We start from the raw sequence: 25454 nt of genomic DNA, 5'->3' as shown, positions 1-25454 counted from the left end.
AATATTTCCCTGGCATTTTCTCTTGATACCAATTAACTAGTACTGGAAATAGACTGGCCAGTCAGGCAGGGTGTACACTCTCCAGTTTGTCACAGCCCTGACCTTGCCCTACCGTAGCACCCTGCTGCTTCACTCATTTGATAGTTTCTGTCTGTTTGGTTCTCACAGTGTATAAGTCCTCTGCACAAATCCAATCTTCTACTAACAAAGTGTGTGGCACAGGGTGGGCCTTTCAAATACTATTGAATAAATGAATGCATGTGTGAATTCATTCATTAAAAGTTCATTTTTTAACAGCTAACCTTGACGTTTGCCCCAGCTGTGCTATTCCAGCTCTACCCTCCATGCCAACTCAAAGCACCCACCCCAGGAGCCCAGTCCTGGGCTTGTCCTCCATAGATCAGAACTCTCTTTCCTGTCTCTGTGCCCTGGACCTTGTTGAGATATGGTGGCTGATCTTGCAATACCAATACTCCTATTATCTACTGTCATGTCCAAGTATGAGGGGTTTTCTCATTTTTTGTTGCCCAGCATCCTTCTCCCCTGCTTTGATAACTGTTGCTCAATTTTCTTCTCCCCCATCCTCAGTCTATGGTCTTTCCAGCAGAATGGATGGCCATTCTCTACTTCCAGAAGTAAGGGGTGAGGAGAGAAGCTTATAGGCTTAAGCCAAGCACTAGACTCCAGAAAACCCTTTCCTTCTGGCCAGTGCTGGCACCTCATCCATTCAAGTCATTGAAAGAGGAGTCACTTGATCCTCAAGGAAAAGGACCCCGGGGAGCTATTGGCCGCCATACTGGGGCTATGATGAGAATGCTGGTCTGAGGGTGGAGCCAACACAAGAAAAAGGAGCCAAGTGTGAGAAAGAGAAACCGGGTTCCTATTAAATCATTAGAGTCCTGGGTACAGCCTCACCTGAAACTGACATAATCCCTAGGTCAACAAATTCTCTTTTTTGCCTAAACCAAGTTAAGATAGGTTTTCTGTCATTTGCAACAGAAAAAGCTTTTGGGGACTGGACACTTCCCCAAATATTCTCCTTTATAGAATGGCAGGTGTACAAGTCTGGGCTCTGGGTTGAAAGTGATGTATGACCAGGACATGCAGGAATCACAGGGAGTGAATAACAGTAACAGGCATGAATCTCCTTCCAGAAAAGGTGGGTAAGATTCAGCAGGTAACAACTCTCTCTGTAAGCCATTTAAATGAGCTTATTATAGTTAAAGGGTAACTAGGGGAGGGATTTTTAAAATGTTTTTCCAACATTTTAAACAAACACCGTATGTTCTCACTTATAAGCGGGAGGTGAACAATGAGAACCCATGGACACAGAGAGGGTAACTCACACTGAGGCCTGTTAGGGGTGCGGGGGGAGAGAGAGCATCAGGATAAATAGCTAATGTATATGAGGCTTAATACCTAGGTGATGGGTTGATACATGCAGCAAACCACCATGGCAAATGTTTATCTATGTAACAAACCTGCACATCCTGCACATGTATCCCAGAACTTAAAATAAAATACAATTAATTTTTTTTTGTTTATGTGTGGTAGAACTGTCTTGTAAAAACATATGGAACTGATGTTTTAATGTTACAGGGAAATTCCAAATTTTTATTTTATTTTGACACAGTTTTAGTAAGTTACACATTTTCTAAGAATTTTTCCATTTTTTCCAATATCACATTTATTGATGGTATTATTTGTTGACAGCATATTATCTTTTTAAACATTGTTACATCTGTAATTACATCCCTTTACTCATATTGTTAATGTTCTCTCTCTCTCCCTCTCTCTCTCTTTCTTCCTCCCTTTCTTCCTCCTAGTTCCACCAGATGTTTGTCTTTTTTTTTCCAAGACAGAGTCTTGCTGTGTCACCCAGGCTGGAGTGCAGTGGTGTGATCTCAGCTCACTGCAACCTCTGCCTCCCGGGCTTAAGCAGTTTTCCTGCCTCAGCCTCCCAAGTAGCTGGGATTACAGGCATGTGCCACCATGCCTGGCTAATTTTTGTATTTTTATTACAGACGGGGTTTCACCATGTTGGCCAGGATAGTCTCAAACTCCTAACCTCGTGATCCACCCGCCTTGGCTTCCCAAAGTGCTGGGATTACAGGCATAAGCCACCGCACCCGACCTGTTTGTTATTTATTACTCTTTTTAAAAAACCAATTTTTAGCTTTCTGGAGCCTTTCTATAGTATCGATGTTTTCTATTTTATGACTACTGCTTATATTTTTACTATGTCTTTCCTTCTGCTTTCTTTGGGCCTATTCTGTTGTTCTTTTCCCAGCCACTCAGATTGGACACACGATACTAAAGTTCATTTTTTCTAATATAAAGATTTAAGACTATAAATTTCCCTTGAAACTTTTTTTTTTTTTTTGAGACGGAGTCTCGCTCTGTCACCCAGGCTGGAGTACAGTCGCGCGATCTCGGCTCACTGCAAGCTCCGCCTCCCAGGTTCACGCCATTCTCCTGCCTCAGCCTCCCGAGTAGCTGGGACTATAGGTGCCTGCCACCACACCTGGCTGATTTTTTGTATTTTTAGTAGAGACGGGGTTTCACTGTGTTAGCCAGGATGGTCTCGATCTCCTGACCTCGTGATCCGCCTGCCTTGGCCTCCCAAAGTGCTGGGATTACAGGTGTGAGCCACCGCGCCCAGCCCCTTGAAACATTTTTTGCTGCATGCAACAAGTTTTTATATATAGTATTTCCATTATTGTTCAGTTTTAAGTACTTTTAAGTTTATGATAATGTTTCTCATTGATGCATGAGACATTTAGAAGTGTTTTCTTTTTTTCCAAATATGTCATGCTTTGTTAAGTCATGCATCACTTTACAAAGGGATATGTTTTGAGAAACGTGTTGTTAGGGAATTTTGTCATTGTGTGACCATGCTAGAGTGTACTTACTCAAACCCAGGTGATAGAGCCTTCTACGAACCTAGGCTGTATTGTATAAACTATTGCTCCTGGGCTACAAACCGGTACTGCATGTTACTGTACTGAGTACTGTGGGCAACTGTAAAACAGTGGTAAGTATTCGTACATCTAAACATATCTAAATGTAGAAAAGGTACAGAAAAAGGTGGTATTTTAATCTCTTTAAGCATTTTCCATGTAACTATTCTGTATTTAATACCATCTGCAGCCCTTGAATCTGCTGTTTATCGCTATCCTTTGTTTCTGCCGACTCTCAAGCACAGTGATGTGGCTTCCTATGGGTTTAGTCATCTTTATTCATGAGTTACTTGTTTGATCTTATGCTGGGAGGGTCCTTTGACTTCAGAATGCCTTCTTCCAGAGAGGGTTTGCTTAAGGCACCTCCGATCAAGACCACCTCAGTCCCCACTGAGAGTTTGGCTCATAAAATGGATCCAGGCTCAGTATCTCCACCTCAGAGCTTTTCCACGTCAGTAAACACATAACAGTGCTGCTGTAGGACCCAGGCTCAGGCTCTCTTTCCCCATGCCTCCTAATCCGGGCTAGCTCCCACCACTCTGGCTTCTCTCGGCCCTATCCAGCTTCCTGCTTCCAGTCACCCACCCTCCCTGAAGGAAGTAAGGGAGCTCCTTCCACAACTCGTAGCCACCAAATCCCAGGTCCCAGCTGCAACAAATGGCGCCCCTAGCCACTCTAGAACCAGCTCACATTTGTTGGTTGGTTGATTGGTTGATTGGTTTGGGTTTAGAGGGTGGATCCCTAAAGACCTCTCTTTATGTGAGACCAGTGATGCCTCAAAGATTGGGTCCCATCTAGGACTGAATTGTGGTGGCGTAGGAGGGTCTCCCAGAGCCCCTGGTAGTCATAATCCTGGTTCATTTCAGCATTTGTCCATAATTAAGCTGATATTTTTGTCTTCACTGGTGTTTCTGTCTCTCAGTAGGCTTTGAATTCCAGCATGGAAAGAGGTATTACTAACTGGATCCCCTCAAATGCCAAAAGGACCCAGCTGAGAACTGGGAAACACAGCAGGGGCTGCATGAGCACAGACCACCCTCTCCGAGCCTGTTTCCTCTAAAGTAATCCTACCCTGGCTGACTATGCCCAGGGTTGTTGTAGAATTAAATGAGAAGACTGATGTAAAAGACCTACGAAAACTGGAAAGAACTCAAATCAACAACGTCAGTACTGCTAGTATCAATATTGTTACTAAAATTAACCACAATAACCAGTACCCCAGTTACATGAACCAGCTCCACAGACACAGGAAAAATATAAAATTGAATTCTTTGTACAATTCCTGGGTTTCCTGCTTTGGCAATGGTGTGGAGACATCACAGCAACCGGTTGCTCAAGCGTAATTTTATTTCCTAGCCTTGGACAAGCACTGCTACAAAACAACACCCAGACAAAGCCCTTGGCCACAATCCCTGAAGGGTTGACTAATAGGCTTGTTATTTTCAGCTTAAAGTGCCCTCTTCTTTCCTCATCCCTTGATTACTTGTACCCCACTATTTACAATTCACTCCCTTATAGGAGAAGAGATAGAAGTTGCCATTTAGTCCTGCTGAATGGGAGAAGTCCACTGTTTTGACATTTTTAACTGCAACTCATAGTAAAATATACAATTTACACAGCAACCCAGTACAAATACAAACACACAAACACACACACAAAGCAATTTTCACAAAACAATTCCTACCTCACTACATATAATGCCCTTTCATATTTTCAACTTCATTTTAAATTATGGTCATAACCTACTAAATTGATCAGCACCTTGAAAAACATGGGAAGTAACAAAGGGAGGGACGTGTCTACGTTCCTCAAGATCCCAGAGAGATATGGGCTTCTCCCCTCATCTCTCTATGTGGGTTAAAGTACAGTTTAACCCTGAGTCAAGGGATGACAGGGTGCTGTCTCGTAATCCCTTTTCTCCTCTTAGGCAATGTCTGCCTTCCTTCGTCTCCCCTTTCCTTCAAAATAAATTTGTAAGGAGTACCTGCCATTTTGCCAGGCACTGTGCTAGGTGCTGAGAATGCAAAGATAAATGAGACTGTAGAACAACTCCCCAGGGAGGGGACAGACAACTCCTTGGCTGATCGAAGACTTAATGACGAAGTCCCATGGGTTAATAAAAGAAACTACATCCTGCCTCACAGTGAGGGAGCATGTGCCCCAGGTACATCCATGAACTGCTGCAGCAATTTGGCTTATTGCTATTTCAGCCTTAAACTTGTTGTGTTTTTGTTTTTTATTATTTTGCTTCTTAATTAAAAAATTAGAAAAGAGAAAAAAAAAGTCACAATCTCCAACAATGGCTCCTTCATAATGTAAATAGTCCATCTTCATCCAGCCTGACACCTTGCCTTTTTTTTTTTTTTTTTTTTTTTTGAGATGGGATTTCACCATGTTGCCCAGGCTGGTCTCGAACTCCTGGACTCAAGCAATCCATTGGCCTCAGCTTCCCGAAGTTCTGGGACTACAGGCGTGAGCCACCACACCCAGCCTTTGGTCTTAATTTTCAATTGTTCCAAGATTTAGGCAAGGAAGAGGGACACTACTTAGAGAGTCACCTTGTACACCCAAACATCTCCCATGGGTGGATCTCAGTCCTTCCCAGTGCCTGTCCCCATCCCGGCTTCTCTCCTTCTCTTTCTGCCACTCTCAACAGATTTTTGCTTCACAAGAACCCAGGTGCCAAGCTGGTGAAAACAACCATCCCCCAGAGGACAGGACCGGGGAGAAGATCTTGAGAAAAAGACAGCACTGTCCTTAGCGAGCAGAGGAAGAGAGAAGATGTGACCACTCACATCCACACGAAAAACTTTAATCCTCAATACATTCTTAAAGCCCAGATCCAATCATGTTGCCCCTGTTTAAAACCTTCCAATGCTTGGCCGGGCGCGGTGGCTCAAGCCTGTAATCCCAGCACTTTGGGAGGCCGAGACAGGCGGATTACGAGGTCAGGAGATCGAGACCATCCTGGCTAACACGGTGAAACCCCGCCTCTACTAAAAATACAAAAAAAACTAGCCGGGCGAGGTGGCGGGCGCCTGTAGTCCCAGCTACTTGGGAGGCTGAGGCAGGAGAATGGCATAAACCTGGGAGACAGAGCTTGCAGTGAGCTGAGATCCGGCCACTGTACTCCAGCCTGGGTGACAGAGCGAGACTCCATCTCAAAAAAAAAAAAAAAAAAAAAAAAAAACCTTCCAATGCCTTGTAACAAAACCTCTTCCCTTTTCTGAGAGATCCTCTTTTCCACTGGCTAAGACACTCCTTCAAGGTAGCCTTAAGTGTCACTTCGTCTGTAATACTTCCTGGGACTCCCTTGGGCAGAGGGAAGTCTGCTCAGATACCTGGTTTCTACCACGATAGTTATAATCCAGGCATTGGCTGAAGTACTTCACTCTTTGAGATTTGATGAAGTTGACCAGGCTGGGTGTGGTGTCACCTGTAATCCCAGCACTTTGGGAGGCCGAGGCCGGCAAATCACTTGAGGTCAGGAGTTTGAGAGCAGCCTGGCCAACATGGTGAAATCCCATCTCTACTACAAATACAAAAATTAGCTGGGTGTGGTGGCACACACCTGTAGTCCCATCTACTTGAGGACTGAGGCACAAGAATTGCTTGAACCCGGGAAACGGAGGTTGCAGCGAGCCGACATCACACCACTGCACTCCAGCCTGAGCAACAGAGTGAGACTCTGTCTCAAAAAAAGAAAAAAAAAAATTGCCTAAAATCCCATTCCCACCTCTGACCCAGTCTCTCTGGAGTTCTAAAGGGGATACTAGCTCATGGTTCTCCAGTTACCTCCACTTCAGTCCTGCTTTTGCCTAATTTATTCAATGAACATTTACATCATGATCTCATAACACTGCCCCATTCTGCCCTGAAATGACCCAGATATGAAATCATGCCACACAAAAATCTTTACAAGTTTAGTGGATTTGACTGAAGGTTTGTAGGGGAGAGTTACACTACAGAACCCAAATAATTTAAATTGAACTTAAGCATCCTGTCCTAATAACTGCATCAGTTTCCTTTCTGCCTTCCCACCTATGACTTGGTCTTGCCTTCTGCCCTCCATCATGACCAATTCCTGTATGTTTCTTTCACAGATCCGGTTGGACTATTGCTCTCCTTTCTCAGAATCTTGCTAAACCTTGTTTCCAAGCCCTCACTATCCATCACCACGTGACTCGGCAAGAAATTTTTGCAAACAGACATGGTTTCTTCCTAAGAGCAACTCCAGTGAAAGTTGTAAACATAAGAGTTTTCACTCCATTGTATATTGCCATATTGTGTTACAGTTACTTGTTTTTAAGTGGTGCTCCTTAGAAATGGGAGAATTTGGTAGCAACTTGAGAGTGGGGTCCACACAGGTCTTACTGTTCCTCAGCTTCAGGCAGAAGTTTTTGAGATACTGATTTTTCCTTGCCATCTTCCCTTTTCCCTTTCCTTTATTCAAGAGAATTGACCATTCCTGTTCTTCCTTGCTTCTTTGAGGGCAGAGACTGCTGGTTGTTCCCCAGTAGTTATTATCTTCTTGTTGTTATGTTCGAACCCCCACATTTTCGCTGGACACATGGACATCCAGAACAAAGACTCCATTTCCCAACCTCCCTTGTTGTTAGATGTGGTTATGGGACTAAATTCGGTCCATTAATATCTGAGTAGCACGACATGCGCACCTTCCAGTTCTTGCTCTTAAAAAAAGGGTCACTCCCTTTCCTTCTTCTTTCACTTCCTGCTAGTCAGATGTGGACCAAGAAACAAGATGGAGAGCTCTGTGGGATCAGGAAGATAAAAACACTGTCCCAGAGGATGGCGGAGTAGCACATCAGAAGTTGAATCCCAGCCCCAGCCCCATATCAGCCCTGATGCCCATGTTCAGACTACTTCATGAGAAAAGAATTAACCTCTCTTTGGTTTAAGCCACTGTGTTTTGGACTCCTCTGTTGCAGCAGTCAAACACAAACCCTAACTGTTTCAGTTTACCAGGGCTGCCATAATAAAGTACTACACACTGGATGGCTTCTATAGCAGACATTTATTTTCTCACAGTTCTGGAAACAGGAAGCCTGAGATCAAGATGTCAGCAGTATTTATTTCTTCTAAAGCATCTTCTTCTGCTGTCTTCACATGGTCCTCTCTCTGTGCACACACATACGTGTCCAAATCTCCTTCTTATAGGGACCCAGTCATATTGGATTAAGGTCCATTAAAGACCTCATTTTAACTTAATTCCATCTTTAAAGCCCTTATCTCCAGATACTTTACATTCTGAGATACTGGGAGGTAGAACTTCACCATATAATTGGCGGGGGGGCGGGGGGTGGCGAGGTACACAATCCAGACCATAATACCAACTAATATACTTTTCTACCTGGCTCCTGTTTTCCCCTGAGTGAACACACTAGGTGTCCTTGAGGGAGAGGAGACTTGCTTGTAAACATGGGAAGAGAGATTTTTCTGAACTAAAAAGAGATTCTCCTGCTGGGTGTAGTGGTTCATGCCTGTAATCCCAGCATTTTAGGAAGCTGAAGTGGGAGAACTGCTTGAAGCCAGGAGTTCGAGACCAACCTGGGCAACATAGCAAGACCCCATCTCTATAAAACATTTTAAAAATTAGCTGAGCGTGGTGGTGCGCACCTGTAGTCCCAGCTACGCTGGAGGCTGAGGTGAGAGGATCACTTGAGCCTAGGAGTTTGAGGCTGCAGTGAGCTATGAGCACACTGCTGCACTCTGGCCTGGGCAACAGAACTATCTCTAAAAAAAAAAAAAAAAATTAACTAATTAAAATTTTTTTAAAAGATTCCCCTGAGCCAGAGAGGCAAGGAGGAAGATTTGTTTATGTTTGAGACAGGATCTTGCTGTGTTGCTCAGGCTGGAGCACAGTGGTGTGATCACAAAGTACTGTAGCCTCAATCTCCTGGGCTCAAACAATCCTCCCACCTTAGCCTTTCAAGTAGCTGGGACTGCAGTCATGCACCACCACACCTGGCTAATTTTTTTTTTTGTAGAGACTACTGGCCTGGCTAATTTTTCTAATTTTTGTAGAGACAGAGTCTCACTATGTTATCTAGGCTGGTCTCGAATTTCTGGCCTCAAGTGTTCCTCCTGACCTGCCCTCCCAAAGTCCTGGGATTACAGGCATGAGCCAGTATCGCCAGCAGTGTGGACCACGGCCACCTCCCCATTCGTTCCCAGTGGATGACCAGTTCCACAGAGACACAGCTACATCTTTCCCAGCCTAGCCTGTGATTACCATGTCCTGAGCCTGAGACCTGAAGAGCCCAGCAGAGCAGACCCGAGGGAGCCTCAGCAGCACAGAAAGCAAACTGGGGGCTACAACCCCGGCCCTGGCTCTACTGTGACCTGGGACCTTTGCACTACCTGGGGCAGGGAGGCTACAAGAGGACAAAGATGCATTTCCCACAGCCCAGCAGAAAGGTGGCTTGGAGTCTAAAGTAAGTTGCCTTAAAGAAAATAAAGAAATGCATTATTTCTTGCATATCTGAGCTAATTAACTAAAATCAGTGCATTTGGATTCCCAATGCCTAACAGACTCTAATAACAGAACAGCATGTTTGAAAAAGACAAATACAGGAAAGGGAAATGGGAAAAAAAGAAGACAGACATGGAAAAGCCCGGGCCAGCACCTCCTTGAGCCCCTCACCACCTTTCCCACCGGTGCCATGTTCCCCTCTTCTGAGCTGCATCTGGCGTTGATGAGACCACACATGTGTTACTTTCCTCGCATGTGTGTTCTTGCCTCGAAATCCCCATGGGGGATGAGCAACTCTAGGTGAAACACTACACCTCACTCACCCCACTGCCTCCAACCCATCTTCACCCCAGGTAGGGACTCAATTGGTGTTTCTTTTGTTTGTTTGGTTTTTGGTTTTTTTTGAGACGGAGTCTTGCTCTGCCACCCAGGCTGGAGTGCAGTGGCACAATCTCAGCTCACTGCAAGCTCCACCTCCCGGGTTCACACCATTCTCCTGCCTCAGCCTCCCAAGTAGCTGGGACTACAGGCGCCCACCACCACACCCGGCTAATTTTTTGTATCTTTAGTAGAGACGGGGTTTCACCGTGTTAGCCAGGATGGTCTCGATCTCCTGACCTCCTGATCCACCCGCCTCAGCCTCCCAAAGTGCTGGGATTACAGGCGTGAGCCACCGCGCCCGGCTTCAATTGGTGTTTTTTAAAAAAAAATTGAATGAAATGGGCCCTGGGTCAAGACACAAAAATAACAAGAAACACAGAGCTGACGCTGCTCAGAGGTGGAGGCAAGTGGAGACAGGTGGGGAAATCTTTCCAAGGAGCTGGGGGCTGGCCCTGGGAGAGGAGGAAGATGTGGATTGGAGCAGAGGAGCAGAGAAAGGTGGGTGGGGAAGGAACCAGACAACACCCCCAGGCATTTCAGGAACCAGCTCCGGGCCTTCAGAGGAGCCTGTCACAGTCCCTTCTCTTCCTGGTCATGATTTATTCAACTAAGCTGTGTCTGAGAATATCCTAGCAGGAGGTTGATTCTCTGAGGACCCAGCATGTGGGAGGACCCAGAGCACAGCCTCCAGATCCAGCCCCGGAATGATGCTGGATGCTTACCCCAGGCCTGCGATGTAGGCAGAGCAGACATCAGCCCGCTTCTCAGAGGATACCAAGGCCAGAGGGGGGACAGACCTCACCCAGGCTCACACAGGCCAAACGTTGCTGGAGGAGAAAAGAGGGGAACAGAACTGTCCTAGCATGAAGAAAGCATTTGTCCTCTGGTCTGAGGCCACATAAAGGTGGTAGTGGCCTAAGCCCCAAGACCCCCCAGCTCCACCCTCTGACTCAGCTCTCTGAGGGGTTGCCAGGTGAAGAGAAAGGAAATCTAGGCCCAAGCTGGAAGGAAGCAGCACCCGCTGGGTGAAATGGAGGAAAATCAGGCAGGAGATTATTTTCTGGCGCTCTCCCCTCAACTTGGGCATGCCCAGGAGCCAGCAAGCAAGCCTCGACCATCTGTGCCACCATGTCCCCAACTCTCAAAGCAGGGAAGATCTCAGCTGTGTTTTTGCTACACGAAGTCAACATGGTGTTCTGGTCCTGGGTCTGGTCCTCTGAAACAGTCAGAGGACACGGGTTTATATCCCTGCCTCACCTCCATGTGACCTGAGCAAGCCCTTTGAACTCTCTGAGGCTCAGTTTCCTCATCTGTAAAATGGGGATACTATAACCCGCTTGAAGAGCTGCTGAAAGGATCGGATGAGAGTCATGTATGAAAGGCAGACAGAGACATGAGCAGCCTGGGCTTTGGAATTTGGGGGACTTCATTCTTGCCTGGCCCTATGTCACACAGATCTTCTCATCCGTGGACCCCACCCCATTCCAGGTCCTCACCCTTTAAATAAAAGGAAAATCTAGCTGGGGAGAAAGAGACATAAATCATAGATAAAGAACAAGAATGGAATCTAAGCACAGTTGTGTCTGCCAAAAGATGCTGCTCTAAAACATGCTGATGGAAGGGCTTTGGGGGCAAAGTGGTGCCCAGAACAGGATGCATCAAGGAATCTTCCACGGTGGACCAGGCATGTGAGCTGAGCCTAGGAACTTGTGGATTCCACCAGGCAGAGCCCTGCAGGAAAGGAAGCGATGGAGGCACAATGCAAGGAAGAATGCGACAACAAGGCAATCCGTGTGGCCGGGGCACAGTCTGTCCCACTGGGTGTGGGGCAGGGTGGGCACAGAGTCTAATCATCACGGTGCTACACACAGAGGAGTCTGGACTTGACCCAGAATGCTGGGGCTTCTAAACATTTTTTGATCACGAGAATCCTTTTTTTAAAAAATTAATACATTTATTTTGTGGAGCAGTTTTAGGTTCTCAGCAAAATTGAGCAGAAAGTACAGGCAGTTCCCACATACTCCCCTCCTCACCCACACACACAGCCTCCCCAACCATCAACATCCCTCATCAGAGAGGTTCATTTATGGCAGTGGATGAACCTACATTAACGCATCATTATCACCCAAAGTCCCTAGTTGACATTAGGGTCCACTATTGGTGTGTACATTTTATGGGTTTCGAAAAATATGTACTGACATGCATCCACCATGACAGTGTCAGACAGAGTCGCCTCACTGCTGTAAAAATCCTCTCTGCTCTGTCTGTTCATTCCTCCCTCCCCCCCAACTCCTGGCAACCACCGATGTTTTACTGTCTTCATAGTTTTGCATTTTCCAGAATGTCAGGCAGTTGGAATCATACAGTGTTTGGCCTTTTCAGATTGGCTTCTTTCACTAAACAATGTGCATTTAAAATTCCTCTGTGTCTTTTCATGGTTTGAGAGCTCACTTCTTTCTACTCTGAGTAACATTTCACTGTCTGAATAAGAATCCCCTTTTTAATGTTGAAATAATTTGGGTATCCCCCTGATACAACAATCACATTTTTAGAATCTACAGATTGAAATGCCTAACAACAAAAACGGCAATGAACTGTGTGTGTGTTATTGACTCTAGTCACCTTTAAATTCACATCTCATATCTCTGGGGCCAAAAAAAGGCCAACATGACAGTGCTTGATGCTGCACATGGATTCACAGATCCCAGGGGCTGGCGGCCTCAAGTTAGGGATGCAGCTATCTAAGGATCTTCAGTCACGCACAGGACTTGTCAGATTTTCACTTTTAAAAGATCGCTCTGCCTAGTTGTATCCTAGGACGGATGCCAGGATGCTCTTCCCACATGCCCCAGGACAACTCTGCAAACAAGAATGCAGCCACACGTGGTAGGCGCAGTCGCACCGAAGTCACAGAGAATCCACTGAAAATCCACATTGACATAGTCAACCAAAAACCTTACCCAGGTTATGCTTCCAAACAAAAACTCGCTTTAGAAAGCAACACTGAAGAGTCCAGAACCCAAATTTGGTTTCAGAATTGAAGATATGGGTACCTACTCCAGAAAAGGCCAGGGCCTACAGAGGCCTTAGAACCAAACCTAGGACATGGACAAGACAGAAGACAGGATTCAAGGTAGAGAAGCCAGATGGTGTTGTTCCAAACACACCTTCTCCCAATTATATACCCTAATCAAGGTGTGTGAGAACAACCCTTACTCTAGGATTGATTCCAGAGGACAACTCGCTCTGGAAATTGGGGTTCTAACAGCCAAGAGTCCAAATTTCATTTCAAAATTAAAGATTTAGATTTAGATCCTGGCTCAGAGAAAAAGAGATCCTGATCAGGCCTTAGAACAAAAATAAGAGACATGACCTCTGAGATGAGACAGTTCAAGATACACCATTTTGTGTAGCTTCTGTCCCTCAGATATCAGATTTCTCTGGAGCCAGGAGTGGGAGCATAGAAGCAAGTTCAGTGTATCTGACAGTGTTGCCCTGGGCTCCAGATATCTCTTTCACTCTTCCTGGGTCTTCAATTCCCCCCTGGGCCTAGAAGCTGAGCCTCCTGGAGATGGTAGGCCAGGTTTCAGGAGCCAGAGACAGGTAGAAGCAAGAGGCACCTTACAGAGCTACTGACCCGGTCTGGCTGTAGAGTTCAGGAGAGCTCAAAGACCATGCAAATGTAATTAATACAAACCATTTTGCCATCATCAGGGTAATCATTGATTCAGGGAAAAATCGTCAGTGGAGGTTAAAACCTTAAGTGAATGTTTGATGAGGAACAAGAAATACATTACCTCAAAAAGTCTTCCCACAGATTACTTATTAATTGAAAAAGAAAAATTGATAATTTTGCAGTGGAGAAACCTGGTAGACTCCCCCTTCACCCAGTGGTTAAAATTCATTTCACCTGTAACAGCAGCAACTGACATGAGGTACCCGTGATATGACAGACTGAGAAGAACACAGTCACTTCTGTGGTTCGCACTGCCCAAATGTGTAAACTGAACATAATTATGAGGAAATGCCAGACACCCCCAAATTGAGTGACAGGCTGCAAAGTAACAGCCGTGCATGCTTTAAAAAATGGACTGAAAATGGCAATAGGAATGGAGATAAAAGTAAGTTAACAGAAGGAAGATTTAGAAAGCAAGTCTAACGAGCTACTGTCTTCCAGGTATAGTATGTGTTGCCATCTCTTTGTTGCGGGGAGGTTCACAGTCAGAGGCCTGTTCATGCCTACCATTTCCCTCCAGAAATGCTCAAGAAACTGCTCACACTGGGTACTCAGCATTGATTTTCACTTTAATCTTTTCATCCTTTTTAAATGTTTAAAATAATTTAAATGTGTTAATTGAAGTTTTTTTTTTTTTTAACTTAACTTGAAAAGGTAGTTCTCAAACATAATATAAAGTGGAAGAAGAAGACACAAAGAGTACATGTTACAGGATTCCATTTATATAAATTGCTAAACTAGGCAAAATTAATTCCTGGTGATAAAGGCCAAGCTATGAGACTCACGCATCCCGATTTCAAAACTTACTTCAAAGCTACAGTAATCAAAACAGTGAGGTACTGCCATAAAAATAGACATGGAGATATACAAACCAATGGAACAGAACAGAAAGTCCAGAAATAAACCCATACACCTACACCCAATTAATGTTTCAACAAGTGTGCCAAGACTATTCAGTGAGGAAAGATAACCATCAACAAACGGTGATGGGAAAACTAGATATTCGCATGCAAAAGAATGAAGCTATGTCATACCACACACAGAAATTAACTCGAAATGAATCAACAACCTGTGTAAGGGCTAAAACTACAAAACTTTTAGAAGAAAACGTAAGGGTAAATCTTCATGACCTTGGATTTGGCAATGGATTAATAGATATGACACCAAAAGCATACGCATCCAAAGAAAAAACAGGCAAGTTGAACTTCACCAAAATTAAAAACTTTTGTGCATCAAAGGATATCATGTGAAAAAAACAGAAATTTCTCAAAAGAAGAAATACGAATGGCAAACAGGTATATGAAAAAGTGCTCAACATTGATCATCAGAGAAATGCAAATCAAAACTACAATGAGATATTATCTCACCCCAGTTAAAAATGGCTTTTATTCAAAGGACAGGAAATGACAAATGCTGGAGAGGATGTAGAGAAAAGGGACCCTGGTACACTACTAGTGGGAATGTAAATTAGTACAACCACTATAAAAAACAGTTTGGAGGTTCCTCAAAAAACTAAAAACAGAGCTACCATATTATACAGCAATCCCACTATTAGGTAGATATCCAAAAGAAAAGAAATCAGTATATTAAAGAGATATCTGCACTCCCATGTTTATTGCAGCACTGTTCACAATAGCCAAAATTTGGAAACAACCCAAGGGTCTGTCAAGAGATGAATGGATAAAGAAAATGTAGTACATGCACACAATGGAGTACAATCTGCCATAAAAAGAATGAGAGCCTGTCATTTGCAACAATATGGATGGAACTGGAGGCCATTATGTTAAGTGAAATAAGCCAGGCATGGAAAGACAAACTTCACATGTTCTCATTTAATTGTGGGAGCTAAAAATTCAAACAATTGAACTTATGGAGATAGAGAGTAGAAGGATGGTTACCAGAAGCTGGGAAGGATAGTGTGGGGGTGGGGAAGAAGGATGGATGGTCAATAGGAACCAAAAAAAAATAGCAAACAGATTATTATTCAATAATAAATTAATTGTACATTTTTAAATAACCAAAAGGGTATCACTGGATTGTTTGTCACACAAAGGATAGACGCTTGAGGTGACAGGTATCTCATTTGCCCTGATGAAATTATTACACATTGTATGCCTATATCAAAATATTCCATATGCCCCATAAATATATACACCTGCTACAACATATACACCTAGCCACAAAAATTTTAAATTAAAAACAATTAAATGAAAAAAAAATTTTAAGTGAAAAGACAATTGTTATGGACTGAATGTTTGTGTCCCCCCAAATTCATCTGTTGAATCCCTAACCCCCAGTACAGCTATATTTGGAGATGGGGCCTCTAAGGAAGTAATAGAGGCTGGATGAGATCACAAGGGCAGGGCCCTAATCTGATAGGATTAGTGCCCTTACGGAGTGATACAGTCTGGATGTCTGTCCCTCCAAATCGCATGCTGAAATGTGATCCCCAGTGTTGGAGGTGGGGCCTGGCGGGTGGTGTTTGGGTCATGGGGGTGGATCCCTCACGAATGGCTTGGTGCCCTCCCCTGTGGTAATGAGTGAGTTCTTGATCTGTTAATTAATGTAAGAGCTGGTTGTTTAAAAGAGCCTGGCACCTCCTCCCTTTCTGTCTTGCACCCGCTCTCCCCACGTGATGCACCTCCTCCCCCTTCATGAGTAAAATCTTCCTGAGGCCATGAGTAAAAGCTTCCTGAGGCCTCAGCAGAAGCCGAGCAGATGCTGGTGCCATGCTTGTACAGCCTGCAGAACTATGAACCTCTTTTATTTTATTTTATTTTTTAAATTTTTTTGAGATGCCCAGACTGGAGAGTGGTGGCATGATCTCTGCTCACTGGGTTCTGCCTCCTGGGTTCAAGCAATTCTCCTGTCTCAGCCTCCCAAGTAACTGGGATTACAGGCGCTCGCCACCACGCCTGGCTAATGTTGTATTCTTAGTAGAGACGGGGTTTTACCATATTGGCCAGGCTGGTCTTGAACTCCCAACCACAAGTGATCCACCCACCTCGGCCTCCCAAAGTGCTGGGATTACAGGCGTGAGCCACTGCACCCGGCCCTCTTTTCTTTATAAATTACCCAGCCTCAGGTATTCCTTTACAGCAACATGAAACACTAGTACAAAGAGATATGAGACACCAGAGAGCTCTCTTGCTCCTATCCCACCCCCAGTGAGGAAAGGCTGCATGAGGACACAGGGAGAAGATAAGAGTCTACAAGCCTTAGGAAGTAAGCCCTCTCCAGAAACCAAACTGTCTGAAACCTGGATCGTGGACTTATGGCTTCCAGAACTATGACAAAATAAAATTTCTGATGTTTAAACCACTCAGCCTATGGTATTTCATTATGGCAGCCTGAACAGACTAAGACGGCAACTTATAGAATGTAAGAAAATATTTGTAAATCCTATATTTTAAGTGTCTAGTATCCAGAATACATAAAGCATTCTTATAACTCAACAAAATAAACAACCCAATAAAAAGGGGAACGGGTTCACATTCTAAGAGGATGGAAGTGAAAAAAGAAAAAAATAAGGGCAAAAATCTTGAATAGACATTTCTCCAAAGAAGATACACAAATGGCCAATAAGCACATGAAAAGATGCTCAATATCATTAGTCATTAGGAAAATGCAAATCAAAACCACAGTGAGAAACCACTTCACAACCACTAGAATGACTGTAATTTTTTTTTTAAAAAAAAAAAAAAGGAGGCCAGGCACAGTGGCTCACGCCTGTAATCCCAGCACTTTGGGAGGCCAAGGTGGGCAGATCACGAGGTCAGGAGACAGACAGCATCCTGGCTAACACGGTAAAACCCCGTCTCTACTAAAAATACAAAAAATTAGCCAGGCGCGGTGGCGGACGTCTGTAGTCTCAGCTACTCGGGGGGCTGAGGCAGGAGAATGGCGTGAACCCGGGAGGCAGAGCTGGCAGTGAGCCGAGATCGCACCACTGCACTCCAGCCTGGGCGACAGAGCAAGACTCCATCTCAAAAAAAAAAAAAAAAAAAAAGAGAAGAAGGAATAACTGTTGGTAACTGTTGATGAAAATACGAAGACACTGGAAGCTTTGTGCATTAAGAGTGGAATATGAAATGGTACCACCTCTGTGCAAAATAGTTTGGTATTTCCTCAAAAAATTAAACACCAAATGTTCATGTGACCCAGCAATTCCGCTTCTAGGTATATACCCAAAAGAATTTAAAACAGCTATTTATTTATTTACTTTTCTTTTTTTTGAGACAGAGTCTCACTCTGTCACTCAGGCTGGAGTGCAGTGGTACAATCTCGGCTCACTGCAACCTCCACCTCCCGGGTTCAAGCACTTCTCCTGCCTCAGTCTCCCAAGTAGCTATAGGGACTATAGGCACATGCCACCATACCCAGCTAATTTTTGTATTTTTAGTAAAGATGGTGTTTCACCATGTTGGCTAGGCTGGTCTCAAACTCCTGATCTCAAGTGATCCACCCACCTCAGCCTCTCGAAGTGCTGTGATTACGGGCACGAGCCACCACACCTGGCCAAAACAGCTATTTAAACAAACATTTGTACACAAATGCTCTTAGCAGCACTATTCACAATAGCCAAAAAGTGGAAATAACTCGAATGTCTATCAACAGATGAATGGATAAATGATAATACAGTATAGACATACAGTGAACTACAATTCAGCAATAAAAAGGAATGAGGTACTGATACATGCTAGAATATGGATGAACCGGGATATTGGTTTCATGCGTAAACCCTGAAAACACTGTGCTAAGTAAAAGAATTAGACATATAAGGTTACATATTGTAATTAGAAATATCCAAAATAGGTAAATTCCTACAGATAGAAAGCAGGCTGATGATTACCAGGGGCTGAGAGTAGAGGGAATAAACAGTAACTGCTTAATGGACACAAAGTTTTCCTTATGATAAAGCTGGGCACAGTGACTCACGCCTGTAATCCCAGTACTTTGAGAGGGAGAGGTGGGTGGATCACCTGAGGCCAGGAGTTCAAGACCAGCCTGGCCAACATGTTGAAACTCCGTCTCTACTAAAAATACAAAATTTAGCCAGGCATGGTGGTGGGCTCCTGTAATCCCAGCTACTTGGAAGGCTAAGGCAGGAGAATCTCTTGAGCCTCAGAGGCAGAGGTTGCAGTGAACTGAGATCATGCCACTGCACTCCAGCCTGGGTGATAGAGCGAGACTCTGTCTCCAAAAAAAAAAAAAAAAAAACTGTGATAAAAGTTTTCTTTTTGTGAGAGTCATTCCCAAGCAATAATAAAAAATAAAATTTTAAAAGTTTTCCTTGAGATAAAAATGTTTTGGAACATGACAGAGGTGGTCATTGTGAGTCATACGAAATGCCACGGAATTGTATGCTTTAAGTAGGTTAATTTTATGTTATGTGAATTTCACTTCAATGAAAAAAATCAAGAAAAAAACCCAGGTTAGGGATTAGCTCACCTTGCAGTGGGGTTAGTGCCTGGAACATGGGCATGAGGGTAGCTCCTGAAGGGCTGGTCAACTCAGGTTCTTGGGCTGGGTTCTGGTTGCACCTGTGTGTGAATTTGCCAAAAGTCATCAAGCCATATACCAGCGATCTGCACATGCTGTCTATGTGTTTTAAACTCCAACAAAAGGAAGTTTTGCTTTCTTTTTATAAAAAGGAAGTTCTTCCTGCTGCATTTAAGATGGTAACAGTAGCTTTTATCCAGTGACAGGGCCAGGGTGAGGGTAACATGAAATGATTCATGCAAGTGCAGGGTCAGATCCTGTCTTTGTTTAGAATCGAGATATTTTGGCCAGGCGCAGTGGCTCGCACCTGTAATCCCAGCACTCCAGGCCAAGGCAGGCAGACTGCCCAAACTCAGGGATTTGAGACCAGCCTGGGCAACATGGTGAAACCCCGTCTGTACTGAAACACACACACACAAAAAAAAATTAGCTGTGTATGGTGGAGTGTGCCTATAGTCCCAGCTACTTGGGAGGCTGAGGCATGAGAATCACTTGAACCTGGGAGGTAGAGGTTGCAGTGAGTCAAGATCGCACCACTGCACTCCAGCCTGGGCAACACAGCGAGACTCCATCTCAAAAAAAAAAAAAAAGAAAAAAAAAGAATATTGATATTTTATTCACCAGGCTTTCATAATAGTATTTATATTGGTTATTGAGGTTTTTGGCATCCCCTTTGCTATATATAGTCTGAATGTTTGTGTCACGCCAAAATTCATGTTGAAACTTAACTCCCAAGGTGATGGCATTAAGAGGTGAGAGTCAATTAGGTCCGAACGGCTCTGCCCTCGTGAATGGGATTACTGCCCTTATAAAAGAAGTCCCCGTGGTGGAGAAACAGGAATGCTTTTACACTGTTAGTGGGAGAGTCAATTAGTTCTACCTTTGTGGAAAACAGTGTGGCGATTCCTCAAGGATCTAGAACCAGAAATACCATTCGAGCTGGCAGTCCCATTACTGGGTATATACCTAAAGGATTATAAATAATTCTACTATAAAGACACATGCACGGCCAGGTGTGGTGGCTCACACCTGTAATCCCAGCACTTTGGGAGGTCAAGGCAGGCGGATCACCTGAGGTCAGGAGCTCAAGACCAGCTTGACCAATATGGAGAAACCCCATCTTGACTAAAAATACAAAATTAGCCAGGCATGGTGGCACATGCCTGTAATCCCAGCTACTCAGGAGGCTGAGGCAGGAGAATCACTTGAACCTGGCAGGCTCAGGTTGCAGTGAGCTGAGATCATACCATTGCACTCCAGCCTGGGCAACAGAGCAAGACTCCATCTCAAAAAAAAAAAAAAAAAAAAAAGACACATGCACACATATGTTTATTGCAGCATTATTTACAATAGCAAAGACTTGGAACCAATGCAAATGTCCATCAATGACAGACTGGATGAAGAAAATGTGGCACATATATACCATGGAATACTATGCAGCCTTAAAAAAGAATGAGTTCATGTCCTTTGCAGGGACATGGATAAAGCTGGAAGCCATCATTCTCAGCAAACTAACACAGGAACAGAAAACCAAATACCTCACTTGTAAGTGGGAGGTGAACAATGAGAACACATGGACACAGGGAGGGGAACATCACACACCAGGGCCTGTTGGGGGTTGGGGGGCAAGGGGAGGGAGAGCATTAGGACAAATACCTAATGCATACAGGGCTTAAAGGGATGACAGGTTGATAGGTGCAACAAACCACCATGGCACATGTATACCTATGTAACAAACCTGCATGTTCTGCACATGTATCCCAGAACTTAAAGTAAAATTTAAAAGTTAAAATTAAAATACTCTTGGAGGATTCATTTATGAAATTAGATCCTCTCATTATGAAGGGAAGTTTTAAGACTGTGTTACTTTCCCTTGGATGAAATAGAAACTGTTTGGCCAGGCTTGGTGGCTCAAGCCTGTAATCCCAGCACTTTGGGAGGCCGAGACGGGCGGATCACGAGGTCAGGGGATCGAGACCATCCTGGCTAACATGGTGAAACCCCGTCTCTACTAAAAAATACATAAAACTAGCCGGGTGAGGTGGCAGGCGCCTGTAGTTCCAGCTACTCGGGAGGCTGAGGCAGGAGAATGCCGTGAACCCGGGAGGCGGAGCTTGCAGTGAGCTGAGATCCAGCCACTGCACTCCAGCCTGGGCAACAGAGCGAGACTCTGCCTCAAAAAAAAAAAAAAAAGAAATAGAAACTGTTTAAGTAAGTATATAGTCGTGCTTCACTCAACAACAGGGATACATTCTGAGAAATGCATCATTAGGCAATTTCATCACTGGGGGAACGTCATAGAGTGTACTCATACAAACCTAGATGGTACCGCCTACTACACACGGGCTGTATGGGAGAGCCTTTTACTCCTAGTCTATAAACATGTACAGCCTGTGACTGTACTGAACACTGCAGGCAACTGTAACACGATGGTCAGTATGTGTGCATCTAAACATATCGAAACACAGAAAAGGTACAGTAAAAATATGTTTCCAACTAAGGAAACCTAGAAGAGCTCACTAGGGAGTTTTGCTTTCTTTTTTTTAATGAAGATTAGCAACAGTGCCTCAGCACTGAACCCAGAAAACCAGAAAAAAGCAAAAGTACTAATCATTAGGGAAATGATAGTGATAACTTGCATAGGGCTTGAGGCTGGCTCTCTTCTAAATAGAAGAGTCAGGAAGACATTTCTGGGGAGGTGATATTTTTCGCCAACATCTGCCACATGAAAATGAATGAAGCAGGCAAAGATGCAGTGGTTTCCAGACCAGGGTTTACCAACTATTGGTTGTTATTTTAGGCCAGGTAACTCTTTGCTGGGGACTGTCCTGCATGTTGTGGGATGTTAGGCAGCATCCCTGGCCTCTGCCCACTAAATGCCAATACCATCCCCAACTCACCCCAATTGCAACAACCAAAAATGTCTCCAGACATGGCCTCATATCCCCTGAGGAAGGGAGGGGAGTAGAGGGTGGGAGAATAACCCAAGTAGAGAAGCACTGTTCCCTAAAAACAGAGTGTGTTCAAGGGCCCTGAGGTGGGAAATGGTTGAAACCTCTAGGGACCAAAAGAAAGGCTGTCAGGTGTGATGCTGGTGAGGAAGATGGTGGCGAGGCGGAGAGGGTCGTGAGGTCTCCACATGCAGCCCCTTGTGGGAATTTGAGTTTCCTTCTAAGAAACATGGGAGGCTGAGCCACTGACGGTTTTAAAGTTGGGCGGGCCATGATCTGCGGAATGCTGGGGAATGGCCTGTAAGGGGTGTGAATGGAGGCAGAGGATCATTTAGGAGGTTCAAAGAACACTCAAGAATAGTGTTGAAGAGCTCAGCCCCTTACCAGCTGATGAACTTCTCAGTGCCTCAGCTTCCTCGTTTGTGAAAGGGGGATGGTGATAGTACAGCTACCCTGAGGGTGACTGTGAGGGTGAAAAGCAGCTGGTGTGGGCAATGTACCCAGCACAGTGCTGACACACCGCAAGCACTTTGGATGCCATGCTCTTATTATGACTGCACTAGTCCAGAAGGAGATGATGCAGGCTCTGAGTGGGGCAGTGAAATCACTCCTGCAGAGGGCTGCAGCTGAAGCGGCTGTGGAGTTAAAAGGGTTACTGATGGTGCAAGAGCATGGGGAGAAGTAGGCAAAAAAGAAAGCTAACAGGAGGTGAAGCACACAGGAACCACAATGGGCTAGACAAGCAGGTGCAGATGAAGACATCGCAGACAACTTCAGGGGCTTGGCTTAAGCAATTGCATGCATGGGGCGGGGAGGCTCCCATCTATGTGATGGCAAAGACTGGACGTCAATTTAGGACATAGTAAACGATTTGATATGGCCATGTAGATATATTAAGTCATTGCTAATCGATGGGTCAGAGCTCGGGGAAGAGTTCTGGACTGCAGATAGAGGTCTGTTCTTCATCTTTTACGAAGAAAACATTTAAATAATTTAATTTGAATTAAATATTTAGTAATAATAGTCAAAGGAGCTGGGCATGGTGGCTTACACTTGTAATTCCATGATTTGGGGAGGCTGAGGCTGGAGGATGGCTTGAGGCCAGGAGTTTGAAACCAGCCTGGGCCATACAGTGAGAACCCATCTCTTCAAAAAAGTAAAATCATTACTGGGCATCGTGGCACACACCTGTAGTCCCAGCTACTTGGGAGGCTGAGGTAGATGATCACTGGAGCCCAGGAGTTCAAGGCTGCAGTGAGCTATGATTGTGCCACAGCACACAAGTGTGGGCAACAGAGCAAGAGCCTATCTAATAATAATAATAATAATAATGGCACCCAAATTCTAAAGAATTTGTCCTACAGATAGATCAAACATATGAAATTACATTTGCATAAATCATTCATTAGAGCATTGTTTGTAATAGTATAGTTTGCAAATCACCTAAATAGCCATTGATAGAGGACTCATCAAATATACAGTAATATGTCCATAAAATGGAATATTATACAATTGATAAAAATAAGTCAACTGCATATGTTGTCATACAGAACGACCCCCAAGAGACATTGTTCAGTGAAAAAAAGGCAAGAGGCAAAATAAAGTGTATAATAGACTACATTTGTGTGCTCCCTACTCCCAACAAAAAAATAGATTTGCTAATATTGTTACATGCATGGAAGATTTCTGGAAGTTACACAGTTGCTAACAACTGTAGCAATAGCTAGAGGACAGGATTTGATGAAAGATGTACTTTTTACTCTATGTTCTTACTTCCATTGTATTTGGAACCACATACATGTATTAGACTTTTTTTAAGTATACAATTTCTTAAAAAAAAAAAAAAAAAAAAAACAAATAGGCCAGGCGCAGTGGCTCATGCCAGTAATCCCAGCACTTTGGGAGGCCGAGGCGGGCAGATCACAAGGTCAGGAGATCGAGATCATCCTGGCTAACACGGTGAAACTCTATCTCTACTAAAAATACAAAAAAAAATTAGCTGGGCATGGTGGCGGGGACCTGTAGTCCCAGCTACTCGGGAGGCTGAGGCAGGAGAATGGCGTAAAACCAGGGTGGGGAGCTTGCAGTGAGCCGAGATCGCGTCACTCACTCCACTCCAACTTGGGCGACAGAGTGAGACTCTGTCTCAAAAAAAAAAAAAAACATGGTTGGGGTTGGTGAATAACTCTAGTAGCAGCATGGAGGAAGAGACTGGAGACAGGATACCAGCTAGCAGGCTACTGCAATGGTCTAAGCAAGAGAGATGAAGACTAGGGGTTAAGGCTGTGTCAGTGAGGATGGAGAGAAAGATCTGGCTCCAAGGAGCATTCTGCAGATAGAATCCAAAGTTGGATGAATGACTGGATATAGGCAGTGAAGATGAGAAAGGATGACCCACAGGATTTGGCTGAGAAAGATTTCAGGCTTGGAGTCACTTGCCTCAGGTCTGCCCCTTCCTCCAATACCCTCTGGGAGGCTCAAAGGACGGAGATCTGCCTGGGTGAGCTGAAGACAGGGGTATCCAGGGCTGAGGTTGTACCTGAGTGAGCAGAGCTCCGACTGCTGCCAACTCACACACATGCGCACACACACACGCGTGCACACGCACACACATGCACACCATCACATGGACTCTCAGGCTGCTCCCCATGCTCTCACCCGGAGAAGCTGAAACTCACATGCTTTCCTACACAGTGCACTTTGGAAAAATGAACACCCACGACATTCTCCTTTCCTTCCTGCCAAGGAGCAGCAGAAATGCCTCGAATATAAAGAAAGTATTTCTGACTTTCTTCCTCTTCCCTACTGGGAGGTGAATTTCCCCCCCCTTTGGAGCAGCCCAACCCAGAGTCGCTGCAGCATGCTTCATTTGCATTCTGCAACTACTAACTGAAGCCAGCTGGCAAGGGACGTTGGGGAATTGTCGGCTTCTTTGGAAGGTGGTGGGGATGCTACAGCTTGTATATCAGGGAGCAGCAGCTTGCTTACAAAGCACTTTTGCTGTTGATGGGTCCTGGCTGTGGACAGTTGAGGTAGAAGTGGCCTCGGACAACCGTGGGATCTCTGCTTGTGTATTTTTTCTTCAAAAGACGTTAAAAAAAAAAAAAAAAAAACTAACTGCTCACATTCCACAAGGATGAGTCTTGCTTATTCCCTAGGCGTAGCTGTCCCTGACAAAAAAAAAAAAAGCTAACTCATTTTCTCTGTGCTGGAGAGACTGACTCAGTCTCAGGGGCTATCCTCACCTCTCAGACAGCCCTGTCTGGCTCTCCTTTGGCTTGGTGCACACGGAGAACAGCTGAGCTTAGCCAAACCGAAACCACAAGATTGAAGCTGAGCAGCCCCACACCTCATGCCTGGAGTGTCCATGCCAGATGCTGTGCTGCCCGGCCGGAAGTCACAAGGGGGATCTCACCAGGAGGCAGGCCCAG

At 44.6% G+C, this 25454-nt stretch overlaps 1 long non-coding RNA gene across 1 annotated transcript in view; it reads right to left on the bottom strand.

Moving 5' to 3' along the window:
• LOC106993502 (uncharacterized) overlaps positions 1–25454 on the bottom strand; it is a 133083-nt gene that overhangs the window by 44147 nt on the left and 63482 nt on the right. The window contains exon 6 of the long non-coding RNA XR_013404341.1: positions 19022–19113. This is a non-coding gene — a long non-coding RNA (uncharacterized LOC106993502). The remainder of the gene's footprint in view (positions 1–19021; positions 19114–25454) is intronic.

The sequence above is a fragment of the Macaca mulatta genome, chromosome 14, assembly GCF_049350105.2.
Source record: "Macaca mulatta isolate MMU2019108-1 chromosome 14, T2T-MMU8v2.0, whole genome shotgun sequence".
Lineage (NCBI taxonomy): Eukaryota > Metazoa > Chordata > Mammalia > Primates > Cercopithecidae > Macaca > Macaca mulatta.
Note: the sequence above shows the minus strand (reverse complement) of the source record. Positions and strands in the feature narration are given on the sequence as shown.